Below are 14,875 nucleotides of genomic sequence, written 5' to 3' on the forward strand. Positions count from 1 at the left end.
ATCATCCCTAGCGTTAGCAGATTCCAACAGCAACCGAGCAGATTCCCTAGCGTTATTAGCAGATTTTCCCGCAAGGTCAGTTTTCAGCCCTAGCATTTTTGGTTTGTAGATCAACCTCAGCGTTTTTGCAGATCATCGCGACAGAATCAGCCATAGTACCAGCGTTTTGAGTTTTCAGCCTTTAGCACTCACAGAAGAAGTCCCGAAACTCGCAGATCCCACCTTCCCGCAGCAGATTCTCGCCGCACGGTTAGATCCAGCGAAGTTTACAGTTTCAGCCCGGAAAACGCAGATTCTTTCAGCGCGTCGTCATCGCATCGTGGCCATCGACATCGTCTCTGACATAGAGTCAGAATTTAGCAGATAAAGATTTGCAGATTTCAGCCGTTAGCATTTTCCAATTTCAGCCCGTCTCGTCGTTGTCCTCATCGTCGTCGACATCGTCGGCAAGTCCAAGCATTGTAGAGATTTGTGCAATCATAAGTAGACCGCTCTCACCATAGAGAGTGGGGCCTTCGGAGGAGGGTTTTACAACGTCTCTGGTGTCATATTCTCTTCTCTATCTCTCAGTCTTATGCACTTCCATTCACAGTGTCCAATCACTTTGTTTGTGTCCATTGCACTCTCTCACTAAAGGAATGGAAGGCTCTCTCTTCCGTAAGTAAAAGGAATCCTTGAGCACAGTTCGGAGCACTCATCTTGAGCAAAGTTCAAACATTCATTCCGCTGCACCTTACAACTACATAGCTTCTGTCAAAGACTTGAATGTTCTGATTTGCTTCAGGTAGCAATACTTAGTAATTTGGTGCATACTACTTTCAAAGAGTATTTTAAACAACTTGAACATCAGAGCTAACACATTCATCCTCATGTTGCATCGAAATCATTGAAATGAATCGTATACACCCTAGAGAAATGGTGCGACTAAAAAAAGAGTACATAACTCATTTTTTGCAATTGTTTCTTTATATTCAATCAATCAAAACCCTTTTTTGTTCTAAGCGCACAAACCTATGCAAGTTGGAAGCAAACATCTGTGAGCGCTACCAGGGACACTTGGCCGCACTCGAACCCATGACCTGCGTCACGGCGGTCGAGTACTCCACCAACCAAGCTAATTTCTTTGGACGAAGTCAATCAATTGAAACCCTTACCTTTGGGCTAGCTCTTTGTAGACGAATCTTGGCTTCCTTAAATAACGAATCTTAGAGTGGGTCGTATTTAGAGTACTTGATAAACCCTTGGTTTAGTGTAATGCCACATTCAGCTTTTTGAAATTTTCCTCTCAATTTTAATTTTGAAAGTAAAAACCCACAAAATTTGGAGAGTTAAAGTTAAAACCTTTGAATATGATCAATTTACCTCAAAACTTTTCAATGTGTAGGTTTTCCAAGTTTTTGCAACAAAGCTTATTTGAGCAATAATTCAAAACAAAGGTTGTTGGTCAATTAAGTTTGAATGTTCAAACATTATCTTCACATGGCTTCTAGTAGTATTGTTCAAGAAACATGCATCGCAATTGTCAACACGTTTTAAGAAGCCTTCAAGAAAGTCTATTTTCTTAAATGGCAAGATTTCCTCCTTGTAAAGTAGCAAACCGGAAATCCTACTAGAATTTCATATTTTACCAGCTTTCTTCTCTTTACTATGGTTTGCATCCATATTCAACTAACTTAAGGCTAAGACGAGGTGAAGCTTTCTCCAAAACTGGGTTTAAGTGGATTTTACTTTTAAAATGCTAAGAAACATAGTATCTTAGTAGCTACTAGCTTTTGACACTAATCTACTATTACTGAACACCTTAGTGTAGTAAGAAAAATATCAAAATAGAAATAGGAGTCCAAGAGGGGACACCTTGGCTGTGTGCAGGGCAAGCAATCCCCATTCTCTCTCTCTCTCTCTTCCTTCCATAGTTTTACACCACAAAAAAAGGTTCTCACGTAACTACTAGATTGACCTCCTGAAACACGTTTCCCATTCAGAAATGTTTCAAGTTTCTGAAATGGTTGCCAAATTGCGTTTCAAAACATTCGACATATGAAACATGAAGTTTTAGGCTACGTAGCTCAGTACGATTCATTTTAAGGTAAAAGGACATATACCTAAGTGAACTCTGCAGCTCATCAGATGCAGACAACCGATGCAATTGTTGTATTCTCTTAATGTAAAGCGGGTTGGTTGTGTGATCCGTGTATTGAAGTAGAAGAGGAGATTTGTTATCTTCATGTTTTTATGTGCTTTTAGCAACGAGACTTATTGTTCTTTCTTGACTCTCGAGTCCTATCTCTTGTTAAAATGCATCTGAGTGAGGAAAATTGGAATCCAACCTTGGTCCCTTGATATTGTGTTGACAATGTTGAATAATCCAAATTTGTGTTTACTTGGTGAGTCAAAGGCTCTTTTTCCAGTATCTGAACGCAGAAGCCACCACGTGGCATTATATTTAATTAAGAAAAAAATTGCTGCAATGAAAAGCTCTACATAAAAAAAACTCCGCATGAAGAGCTACCAAGTGAATAAAATAAAAAAAGCACACTGCGTTGCTCAATTGCTCTCAGGAGCAGTTCGAATATCTTCTTCTCAGAAGCGGCTTGAAGTGTCTGCAGATTTGTTGCAGAGAGAGAGAGAGAGAGAGAGAGAGAGAGAGAGAGAGAGAGAGAGAGAGAGAGAGAGAGAGAGAGAGAGAGAGAGAGAGAGAGAGAGAGAGAGAGAGAGAGAAGGCTATGACGCAGCTAGTAGGCGATGATGGCTTTGCTTGTGCATGAGCTTTAATGGAACCATCAAACACGGACCCTACTGCCGTCACATCCTTTGATCTATGGTGCTGGAAGCGGCAACGCCCAGCTAGCTGTACTGGCACCTTATACCTGTTCACATGAAAGCGAAGAGCCATGAAGAAAAGCCTACCTCGTTCGACACAACGAGAGCATTCTGTAGGCCAAGCTCCTCCCTATTCATTCCAGCAGTACAAGGTTGACAATGTCACTGTTTGCCCTATTAGCATATTGGAATCGGCCTTCTTTTGCAGTGAAGCCTCAATACCTAATTGTAAGCCTACCCGTGCCTTCCCCGCGTAGCGATCATAGCAGCTTTGTGTGCAACAAGACACAGTGGTCAGCTGAAGAGTATGTCCAGCTTCAACTACCTTACTCAGCTCGTTTCTGTAGGCGCAACTAGTTATGGCCAACATTATGCCGCTCCAAGTATAGCTCATGCAGATTCAACAACCCTGTGCTCTCGGCCATCCTTCAATGTTCATGGAAATGATATGCAGCAGGTCCCCATGCCTAATTCTCAAGATTCATACCAATTCTTTTCCGCGCAGTTTGCTCGTGCAGCAACAAGCCGGGCAGAAACGAAAAGGAGTACTAGAGACCTTTCAAACCCTGGTTATATTTTGCAGATCTTCAAGTTGGAGGGTACTTCGGATGCTTGTCGACGTGATGAACACTCTCAAAGATAAGATATTTCGTGCGATCAAACCATGGCAGAGGTCTGTTCTAGTGCTACTGAAACAGAAGATGTCAGATTTCTGTGAGTGTCACAAAATGGTGACGTGGTAGGCAGTGATGCGGCAGAGTCCTGCAATTCACGCTGTCTTGCTGACGTGGCAAGCCCGTATGGCAGCCCCGCAATTTACGGCGCAGAACCTGGGAAAAACAGGCTGTACGGATTCGCGTTTTGCAGCAGAGCAGCGTGCAGCTTTTGGTCTACGCTCTATGCGAGAGAGAGAGAGAGAGAGAGAGAGAGAGAGAGAGAGAGAGAGAGAGAGAGAGAGAGAGAGAGAGAGAGAGAGAGAGAGAAAGAAAGAAAGATTTTTAACGTCTATGTCAGGCCGAAATCGGCCTATGAGACAAATCAAATGTACATGGTGTGTATGTCATCCGTCTATCGGAAAGACAAATGAAACAAAACTGAACTGAATGTAGGTAGTGGAGTATCTGAGGAGGGATGGAGCTCTATCTCTAGGGGTATATGCATGTCTATATGCTCAAGGTAGTACAATCATGAGAATGCATCAAGCTATCTAGCTCCATCCTGTACTAATGGGGGGGATGTAAGATGTGGTACATGGGCGGGTCTGGTGCCAAGGCTACCCGGATGAAAGCTGTCGGGTCGGCCCTCATCTGAGCCACTCGCTCCTCAGTGGCACGGCGCTCCCGGGCTCGGATCTCCTCGATCTGTCGGTGGTGGGAGCTCGCGCCCCTGTAGCCTGTGACTCGTGGTCGTCGTCTAGCTCGGCTCACCTCCGCCTGTGGGAGTGTCACTCCCCTCTGAGTGTCTGGTGAGGGAGGGGCGGCAATCCTCTGAAAGAAGTCTGTGAGCTGCGACTGTCTCCCCTCTGTCTGTGTAGCTGTGTGTGGCTGTAGTAGTGTGTCCCGATGGCTCTGTATCTCTAGTAAGAAACGTCCGAGCTGTCTCTGATCTCGAGAGTCCATGATCTCTCGGAGAGTGGGCTGTCCTCTGAATAAGGCCTCATACCTGCCTCTGATCTCAGTGTATGCTCTGCATCTACATACAAAGTGCTCCTCACTCTCCACCTCCTCTGTGCAGGCTCTGCAGACTCGCTCCTCCTTGGGAACACCAGTATGTCTCCCGATCTCAATCTCTAACCTGTGTGAAGCCACTCTCAGCTGACCAATCGCCTTCCTTTTATCTATGCTTTTCACAGTTACATGTTTGCATCTTGTCATTTGAGTTTTCTAACAATGCATAAAATTCTTTGAGTTCGGTCTGTTAGTTGGCTTTAAGTATGTATTAAGACCTTAGGATAAACTAAGCCACTTAATTGCTGACTTTAATTCCTAAACAGTCTGTTAATTGTAGTAACTATAATAATGTTTAGGTTATGAGGATATAATTCTCTCTAGCTTATTCCACCTAAGTGTGACTTGTGTTGTGGCCATGTGTTAATATGGTATTTGAGACCTCGAGTCTCCCGGCTAGATTATGCTCAAGCTAGTATTTGAGACCTTGAGTCTCCCAGCTGCTGGTATTTGAGACCTCAAGTCCCCCAGCTACTTGTAGCAACTATGACAACAACAAAAAAGAAAAAAAAAAAGAGAAAATGTGGCATATATGTGTCCATGTAGCGTGGTCTCTGTATGAACCCCCAAGACAATATGGTGAGAAACTGGTCTCTGTAATCTGACATCCTCGTCCCCAAGCCAGGTGACTCCCAGACTCTCCTAGTGTATAGCTGCCACAGATCCTGTCTCAATACCAAGTTCCTCTCACTGCGAGAGAGGTGAACATATGGTGAGTGGGGGTCGTACTGGAATGGTGGTAGGCTCTCCATGTCAAGACCGTGTCCCTCAAACCATGCTCTGACCTGTGAGTACCATGCTCTCTCATGCCCACTCTCTGATAGTTGTATAGCTGCCTCAAATGCTCTACGAGTAAGTCTGTCAGGAGGTAGCTCTCTCATCCTCTGGATGAAGCAGACTGTCTGGAATAGTGCCTCTACAACCATAGGTGGTGTGGCGAGCTCGGCTCTAATAATGTCATGTGGCATTGTCTTCTTGCTGCGGAGCAAGCGTGAGATCATACATACCTGTGACCTCTCAAGCTGTGTCCACTGGTCAGCTGTCAATCCTGGTGCCCATATTGCCGCCGAGTACATCAAGGCCGGGGTGACTAAGGTGTCGAAAAGCCACCCCTTCGTGCGGGGCTCCTGAAAGTGTGCCTGGTGGCATCTCCGCTCTAGCATGGCCAGAGCTGCATATCCTCGGGTGAGCCTGTCAGCAGCAGCCTGCCTCATAGTGAAGGGTCCTAGTAGGCTGGTGAATGTGATGCCAAGGTAGACATAGGAGGTGACTACACCAACCTGTCCTCCTGCTGCTGTGAAGGTGGCAGCGCTCCTCACTGCACTGGATGTGTGAAAGATCATAACCTTGGTTTTGCCAAGGTTCACAGTCAACCCCCTGTGTGTGTTGAATTCGTCCAAGGCCTCAAGATGGCGTTGCAAGCCCTCGGGTGACTCTGAAATCAACACAATATCATCAGCATATAACATGATGTGGACCGGAGTACTTGCCAAGTCGCTCCCCTCTCCTCCTGCTCGCAGTATGTAGTCGGAGATCTCGTCGATGTAGAGCCCAAAGAGTGTCGGGGAGAGTGGGCATCCTTGCTTAACACCAATGGTGCTAGCAATGGTCTCTGAAAAACCGCCTGGGCAACGAACGCGACCCGTCACCCTCTCGTAGAGAGCATATATGGCCCAAATCATCTCTGTTGGTACCCCAATGCTGTGAAGGCGCTGGAAGAGTCTCTCGCGTGGGACTGTGTCAAAGGCCTTGCGGAAATCCACAAAGCAGCAGTAAAACCTCTTCTTCCGCGCCTTTGCCCCATCAATGAGGCAGCGCAGAACGAAGATGTGATCAGTGGTGGAGAAAGCTCGTCTGAAACCTGCCTGGCCTGGAGCTCGTAAACCCTCGATCTCTGCGTAGCAGTTGAGCTGTGCCTCAAGTACTGCTCCATATAGCTTGGCCATCGTGTGGCCAATCCTGATAGTCCTGTAGTTCCCTGGGTCTAGGGTGTCGCCAGATTTGTGGATAGGCACTATGGTGTGCTGTGTCCACTCCTCTGGGAAGCCCTCCCCTATAGCCCGGTTGAAGACATGTGCAATCAACGGGGCTATAGTGGAGGCCGCATAAATGATGTGCTCACTCTGTAATCCAGTATGGTCAGCTGATCGTCTGTGCTGCATGCGGCGTATGGCCCTCTCTACCATCTCTGCTGTAAAGAAGGAGGAGCACGTGGGGCGTGGCTCGTGTGGCTGTGGGATAGGAGGCTGCCCTGGCACCTCATAAAGTCGCTCTGCATAATCATGCCATATCTGTGGATCCTCAATAGCTGTAGTCGGACGTGGCTCGCGCAGGGTGCGCCATGCCGTCGCGCTATCCATGCTCATGAATAGGCGGTATAGCTCAAGCTCCTATGCCTCTTCGAATGCTCGCCGCTTTTGGCGTGTCAGCGTCTTCATATGCCGTCTGGCCTCTCTCTCTGTGATCTCTCCTAAGGCTCGCCGTGCACGGAGGCGTCGGTATAGCTCTCTGCACTCATCATCATACCAGCGGTTCTGAGGCATAGTCCCGGGGGGGGGGGGGAGTGCGTCCTGTGTGAGTGGTGTGTGGAAAAGAGCTAATAGCTGAAGTGTGGAGAACGGAAGAGATATGTGATGTGAGAACTGAGAGTGGTGTGGATGGGTGGAGGAGGCATAGGCCATGCTCGACCTCGGCCGAGTAAAGAGAGGCTAGCTCATGTGTGAAATGGATGGTGGTGTGTGGAGTGTGTGCTGTGGAGCTGTGTGGGATGGTATCTCCGGTGATGGAGAAAGAGAGGTATGCGTGGTCGGCTCCGATGGGTATGGGTGGAATGGTGAAGGATGTGATAAGGTGTGTAGCCTCCCTGGGTCCCAGAATATAGTCGACTGTACTCCCCCCTCCCTCTGCAACTCCATGTGGCATACAAGTCAGGCCCCCTGAGGTGGGCCACTGGACCATCCCGTTATAAATAACGAGACGGTGCTGGGAGCCAAGTCGAAGTAGATGTCGTCCGTAGGCTGACTGGAGCTCTGTCTGCTGTATCTCTCATAGTAGCCTCCTCATCTAGAGTGTGTAGTGCCTCTGGGTCCTCGTGGTCATATGCCTCACACTGCTCACTGCGCGTACGAGCATTGAAGTCTCCCATAAGGAAGACTTCACCCAGTGTGGAGTACTCCATAATCTCCTCCGTGAGGCATGCGTACGGTGACTCTTGCTCAATAGGGGCGAATCTGGAGCCTGTGGGAGCAAAGTAGCAAAGGGCAATGTAGACGATCCTGTCTCGTGAGAGCTCGAGGCGAATCCACATGTAGCGGGCCTGTGGGTCCCGGGCAACAATCTGTAGTCTGCTGTGAAGCCCCTGTCTAAAGAGTATGGCCACTCCTTCTGAGCCGCGAGTGGTGTGCTGGCGCATACATCCCCGATGTAGAGACTCCCACTGGAATCCATGTATCCGTGGTAACCCTCTCTCTGGGCTCTCGTGTGTCTCTGTAAGTAGAATGATGTCTCGACCTCTCATCACCTCCTCAAGTCTCTCTGGGTGTGTCCATAGGTCTCCATTGCAATTCCAAACCGTGACATGAATCTCCTCGTGTGTCCCACAGGCCGCGAGTCCCTATGCGATGGTCTTGCCATCAATGATAACCCTACCATCTCGATATACTGCCTTCTTCCCTTCTTTGCGGGCTTGGTGGACTCTAGGCATGCACGCGCGACGGTGATCTTGTTGCATCTTTGTGAGGTCATCATCAAGATAAATCGGGGGGCCTTCTAGCCCTCTCAAGGTGACCCTCTTTCGGAGGAAAGAAGTTCGAGACTCCTCAGAGGCGAATTGGAGGATGAGAGCTCTCTTCTTTGGATCTTTGCCGGCTCTCCAAACTTTGGAGAAAGGGATCTCTTCTTCCTTGTATCCCACTTTCTTGCATAAAGCTTTCCCATCGCTCTCGGGTGTAGACCCTTCTTCTTCTTTGATGCCGGTCACTCGCACATTGAGACGGCGAGCTTGTCGCATCTTCTCCTCCTCGATGGTTGTGTGTACGATGAGTACCTCATCTTTTTGGGCTTCCTCTCTTGCTACCTTCTTGATGTTCTTTTTGACCACTTCGACCCATCCTTCTTTGGTGGCCTCTAATTTGTCCTCAATGCTTGCGGTGAGGGCTTTGGTGATCTCCTCCTTGAGGGCTTCCTTAGCCTCCTCTTTAATCTCTCCTTCCTCGGGGGTGAGGGATGTGATGGAAGCATGAAGGAGATCGATTTGTGCCTTCATCTCTTCTTGCTCTTTCCTCCATCTCTCCCTCTCCTTCTCGTTCTCCCGTTCCCTTCTCTCCTTCTCCTCTTTGAGATTTTGGATTTCCGCTCTCACGTCCTCCTTCTCTTCGTTCCATAGCTTGATGAAGGTGGCTTTCTCCTCCTCCCATATCTCTCTCTCCATCCGCCATTCTTTCATGTCCTTCTCCAATTGTGCAAGCCTCTTGTTCGTGAGCATGAAGGTTGTCTTCATTGTCGATGTCGGCGTCTTGATGATGGGGGAAGACATGGTTGTCTTCGTACCTACCCTCTCTTCATATTGTGAAGAAGAGAGGAGAAGGGGAAGAGAGGGAGTACGTGTGTGTATGCGTGTATGTGTGTAGTGTGTGTGTGGGTATGTATCCGTGTGTGTGTGTGTGTGTGAGAGAGAGAGAGAGAGAGAGAGAGAGAGAGAGAGAGAGAGAGAGAGAGAGAGAGAGAGAGAGAGAGAGAGAGAGAGAGAGAGAGAGAGAGAGAGAGAGAGCTGCGTGAGAGAGAGGGAGAGAGATGGCTGCGTGATGGGGAGCGAGGAGGGGCTGCGTGAGAGAGAGAGAGAGAGAGAGAGAGAGAGAGAGAGAGAGAGAGAGAGAGAGAGAGAGAGAGAGAGAGAGAGAGAGAGAGATTGGGGGCAGCGGGCCTGGTGCACTTGGTAATGCTGCAACAGTGAGGCAGCGGCAAGTGCTACAGCCTTGGCAACGTGCAGTCGCAACAGGTCAGCCACAACGGGTTCAGTAGCAGTAGCAGTGGCGCGCGTAGGGGGTGAAACAGAGAGAGAGAGAGAGAGAGAGAGAGAGAGAGAGAGAGAGAGAGAGAGAGAGAGAGAGAGAGAGAGAGAGAGAGAGAGAGAGAGAGAGAGAGAGAGAGAGAGAGAGAGAGAGAGAGAGAGAGAGAGAGAGAGAGAGACTTTATTGAATTGCTTTATTTTACTCAAGAAGGATTGAGAGTGAATGCTTTTGATTTTGAAGCTTTTGGGGCTCTGCTTTTAGCAACCCTCCTAACCTTTATTAGTGTGGGTAGGGCTCCCACTCTGCAGAGCATCTGGACGCAGAGTCTGAGAGTGAGACCCTCCCACTCCCTTGTACTTTGAGTTGCAGATTAATACAAAAAGAAATACCTAAAGGGGCGCCAGTCTTTGGGGCCAATATCTCTAGGCACGGAACTCCGCCGGGCCGTGTCGAATCAATTGTGAATTGTGAACTGTTTTGAAGTGAATTCTTGTCGCGTCGCGGTAGAATCTCGACTTGGAGTGTCCAAGTTTTGACTTTGCCGGACTTGCAGAAGTCATTTGAAGTATATTGTGATGCTTATGGTCGTAGTCTGGGTGCGGTCTTAATGCAAGAAGGCCATGTCATTGCCTATGAGAGCCGATTGTTCTCAAGGCCGGAATTGACAACACAGATTTATGAGGAAGAGCTTTTGGCGGTTATCCATGCTCTTACTCAGTGGCGACATTACCTACTCAGGGCGGATTTTATTGTCTTCACAGGCCATCAGAGTTTACGCTACTTCTTGTCACAGGAGCAGCTATCGAAAAAGCAGATGCGGTGGACGAACATCTTGTCACAGTTTCACTGCTAGATTGTCCATGTGCAGGGACAGAAGAACTTGGTGGCAGATGCTTTGTCTCGGAAGCCGTTGGTTCTGGCTATTTCCGCGATACATCATAGGAGCTTCGAGGATATGGTCGATCAGTATGCCACAAATACAGATTTTGCAGATATTTTCACTCGGTTATAGAATGAGGATATAGTAGCGGGATATTCCATTTGGGATGGCTACTTGATGAGGAAAGCGATGTTGTGCGTTACATAGCCGTTGAGGGAAAAGGTTTTGACCGAATGCCACTATCCACCTTTTACGTGTCACCACGGCATAGCTACCACCTTGAAAGGTGTGGAGAGATACTTCTTTTGGCCGGGACTCAAAAAGGACGTGGACGATTTTGTACGCAGTTGCTTGGTATGCCAGAAGCTCAAGTTTGACATGCATAAAGCACAGGGATTGTTACAGCCTTTACCCATACCCACCTGCCCCTGGAGAAAGTATTGCAATGGATTTCATTTTTGATCTCCCGAGAACACAGAGTGGTCACGATGGTATCCGGACTGTTATTGACAGATTTAGCAAGCAAGCTCATTTCATTCCAGTGAAGAAAACAATCAAGCCGGATCACTTAGCGAGACTGTTTGTGGCCCAGATCTTCAGATTGCATGGCATGCCTATGCCTGGGACGATTGTCTCCGACAGGGACCCAGATTCACGAGTTTGTTTTGGAAGGCTATTTGGGAGAACATTGGCACGCGGTTGCAGTTCTCGTCATCGTTCCACTCGCAGACTGACGGGCAATCTGAGATTGCTAATTCAGTGGTACTAGATTTATTGAAGTCTTACATCTGGGATCGGAAGACTTAATGGGAAAAGTATTTAGCTTTGGTGGAATTTGCCTACAATAACACGATATACTCTTCGATGGGGAAGGTGCCATTTGAGATTATTGAAGATGCTACGAAGGTTCCACCCTTCCTAAGCTCGAAAGATAAGATTTTTGAAGCCGATGAGGACACGCGTTGTGAGCGGGATGAAAACACACACAGCGCCTCTATAACGACCCGACACACACTCTTGGGAAGATACACACACACACACTATGGGGCACCACTCGGCTTACACAACACACGTGGCCGAGACAGGACACACACCTATGGAGTGAGAGGAGAGAGACGATCCGTTTACCCACTCCACACAGAGAGATACACACACACACACACCCAAAAAACTCAGCTCCAAAGGGAAGAATTTCTGATGTTTAGATACAATTGAGCTTGGGCCAACACCAATGGGGCAAATAGCTCACACAGTATGGGTAAAATAAGCCAGATATAATCACAAACTGGAGCAGAAACTTCGCTCATAGGAGAAACTTACACAGAAAAACAGCAGAAAAAGAGTGAGGAATTTGGCAAAATAGACAGCGCCATCGCGTCCGGAACGGCCCAGAACCCCAGTCTACAATGTCAAAGTGCTCAAATCCGACCTCGGATGAGCAGTTTACGGCCAAAACAGGCTCCAAAAACCCAAAAAAACACACGTGCGGCTGTTCCTCCTCTCTTCTCCACGTTTTTTCTGGTCTTCTCTCAGTTTTTTCAGTTCCCACACTTATCTTTTTTAGTTGGGCACCCTTGGCCTTTTAGATGACCTCAAACGGACCCCGAACAGGCCAAAAACTGACCTCGCAGTGCATAGTTGTCACCTTTTTGCATCATCCGCACACCTGGCACTCATTTCTTTTCAATAATGCGTCTCGCAACCACGTGAAGTGGACCCAAAAAGTGGTCCTAATGATGAACTTTCTGCATAACTCTCACAAGAAAACACCCACGTTGTGTCCGTCCTCATCCGCGTGCAAATATTGACCTCGTTCGCCCTCCTGACGCCACTAGATGCCATCTGACGCATCTGCTTACCTCATGTTGTCGGCCCGCGGATAGCTTCCTCGAGAAGTTTTACGCGCTACCAACTCCTCCTTATTGTAGAAAAAACACAGTGGTACTGGTAATAGTGAAAATCGATGCACTATGTACACCCTGTCTTACCTGTACACATGTGGGCCCCACGTAACCACCTGGCTCTGAAAAATGGGCAATTCTTTATTTGATGCACCATGCATGTATATGTACATATGCGCAATCCCTTGCTCCAAAAAACTCCTGACATAATTTGCCCATCCCCTAGCTTGCTAGATCATTCATGATCAGCAGCAGCAAAGAGAGATATGAGACTCACCGCATCACATGTCTCCTCATCCCTCACCAACACTGCTTGATCCACAGACAACTCATCTCGCTCCACCATCATCAATCTAGCATGATACAATTTAAGACGCAATCCATTTACCCTTGACTTAGGTAGAACACCATCCAGGTTAGCCAGCTGATATGTGCCATTTGGAAAACACTCCACTACCTTGAAAGGGCCTTCCCACTTAATTTGAAACTTCTTTTGGAAGGTGTTGTCCAGCTTACTGTTGTAGCGCAAAACCAAGTCATGTTTCTTGATACCCTTACTTTTGACCTTTTCATTTATCTTTGCCAAAGCCTTATTCTGCATCTGCCCATAATGCTCCAATGCGCTCATCCTATCCAACTGGACCTCTTGTAACTGCAAGAGCCTCTCTTTGAATGCATCACTAGGCGGCCCAAGCAACTTCTCTAAGATCTTGACCGCAGGCAACTCTACCTCCACAGGCAATAGTGCTTCCTTTCCATACACCAAATGAAATGGAGTAAACCCTGTACCTGTCTTCACCGAAGTACGGTAAGCCCATAATGCACTAGGCAATTCCAAATCCCAATTCTTTCCTTGGTGCTCTGTCACTTTAGAAAGAATTTGTACCAACTGACCATTGAATCTTTCATTTAAGCCATTACACTGTGGGTAATAAGGAGTGGTATGCTGGTGCTTAATCTTCATCTTTGCACATAAAAAATCTAGCAGTTTAGCTCGAAATCCTGGCCCCTTATCTGAAAGTAGCTCTATTGGCACCCCAAACTTGCAACATATTTCATCATACACAAATTTTGCCACATCCTTTGCAGTGATCTGTTTTACTGCTTTAGCCTCTGCCCATCTAGAAAGATAGTCCATTGCTGTGAAAATATAGCTTTTGCCCCTGCTTGTGATAGGTAACGGGCCTATTGCATCAATCCCCCACTTTTCAAACACATCAAACGCCATAATGGTTTTTCGTAGCTCTGGCTTCAACACTCTCTTCCCAAATGCTTGACACCTATTGCAAGACCTACACCAATGGTGAACATCCTTGTGCAAACTAGGCCATACATACCCCTCTTGCAAAATCTTATGCAAGGTGATCTTTAGAGCAAAATGGCCACCACATGCGCCTTCATGATTCTCTTCCAACACTCTGTAAAGCTCCTCCTGCCAAGGTACACGTCTCAACACGAGATCAGCCCCTTTCATGTATAAGACATCACCAATCAATTTGTACCTGTATGCTCTACGCACAAAGCCATACTTCTTAGACTTCTGAATCTCCTTTGGAATGATTCCTGTTAGCAAAAACTCCTCTTCTTGAGCCAAACTTTCCCGGCCATGATAAAGAGGTAAATTGGTCCTCAACACGAATAGCTCCCCAATCATGCCTTGAGCTGCTTCATGTGCCTCTCCATTTAGAGCACGTTCAATGCGTCTGATGCTCCATGCTTCAAACTTTTTTAACAGGCCTTTAATTCTAAAGCACATTTCTTTCAATGAGGTGTTCTTGCTCTTCCACACACCCAGCACTTGCTTCACCACTAACAAGGCATCACCTTTTATGATCAACCTTCGAACCCCATGCTTCAAACAAATGTGTAATCCGGCTTCCAATGTAGCATATTCAGCCTCATTGTTACTATGCGCATCCAATTTGAACCCTCTCTTGCATACTAGCTTCCCCTCTGGATCATAAAGTGCTATACCCCCTGAAGCTGCATCATGGCTCTTTCTGTATGAACCATCAAAGAACAACACATGTGCATTGCTGATCTGTGGCACTTCTTCAACTATCTTTCTCACCACCTCTTCCTTAACAATAAGGGGATTCTCCTTGTAGGTCAACAAATCAGCTAGGGTAGCCCTTGTACTATCTTCCACTAGAAAAGAGAACTTAAACTCTTGCAGCTCAATTACCCATTTCTTCACCACATTTGACATGTTAATACCATTAATTAACTGTGGCAAAAAGGCATAACTCGTCAAGAAAACAAAAGGCCGTGGTAGCAAGTAATGACGAAATCGTCGACAAGCAAATATTACACTGGCCATCATTAGCTCTACTTCCGATAACTTTCTCTCCGCTACCAACTTCACTCGGCTTGCACAATACACTGGCCTCATATAATGGCTGCCCTTCCCCTTTTGCAATAGCATTGCTCCAATGGCATCATCTCCTACTGATGGATTTACATAAAAAACTTTCTCCCAATCAGAAGCCTGCATGGCTGACAACCCCCCTAACACCTCTTTCACCTCTTGAAACACTT

General features: G+C 47.1%; 1 protein-coding gene across 4 annotated transcripts in view; it reads left to right on the forward strand.

Moving 5' to 3' along the window:
• Positions 1 to 14,875, forward strand: part of LOC147450717 (uncharacterized) — a 108,403-nt gene that overhangs the window by 28,190 nt on the left and 65,338 nt on the right. The gene's annotated exons all lie outside the window — the stretch shown is intronic.

Source organism: Adiantum capillus-veneris, chromosome 9, assembly GCF_014529385.1.
Source record: "Adiantum capillus-veneris isolate H3 chromosome 9, ASM1452938v2, whole genome shotgun sequence".
NCBI lineage: Eukaryota > Viridiplantae > Streptophyta > Polypodiopsida > Polypodiales > Pteridaceae > Adiantum > Adiantum capillus-veneris.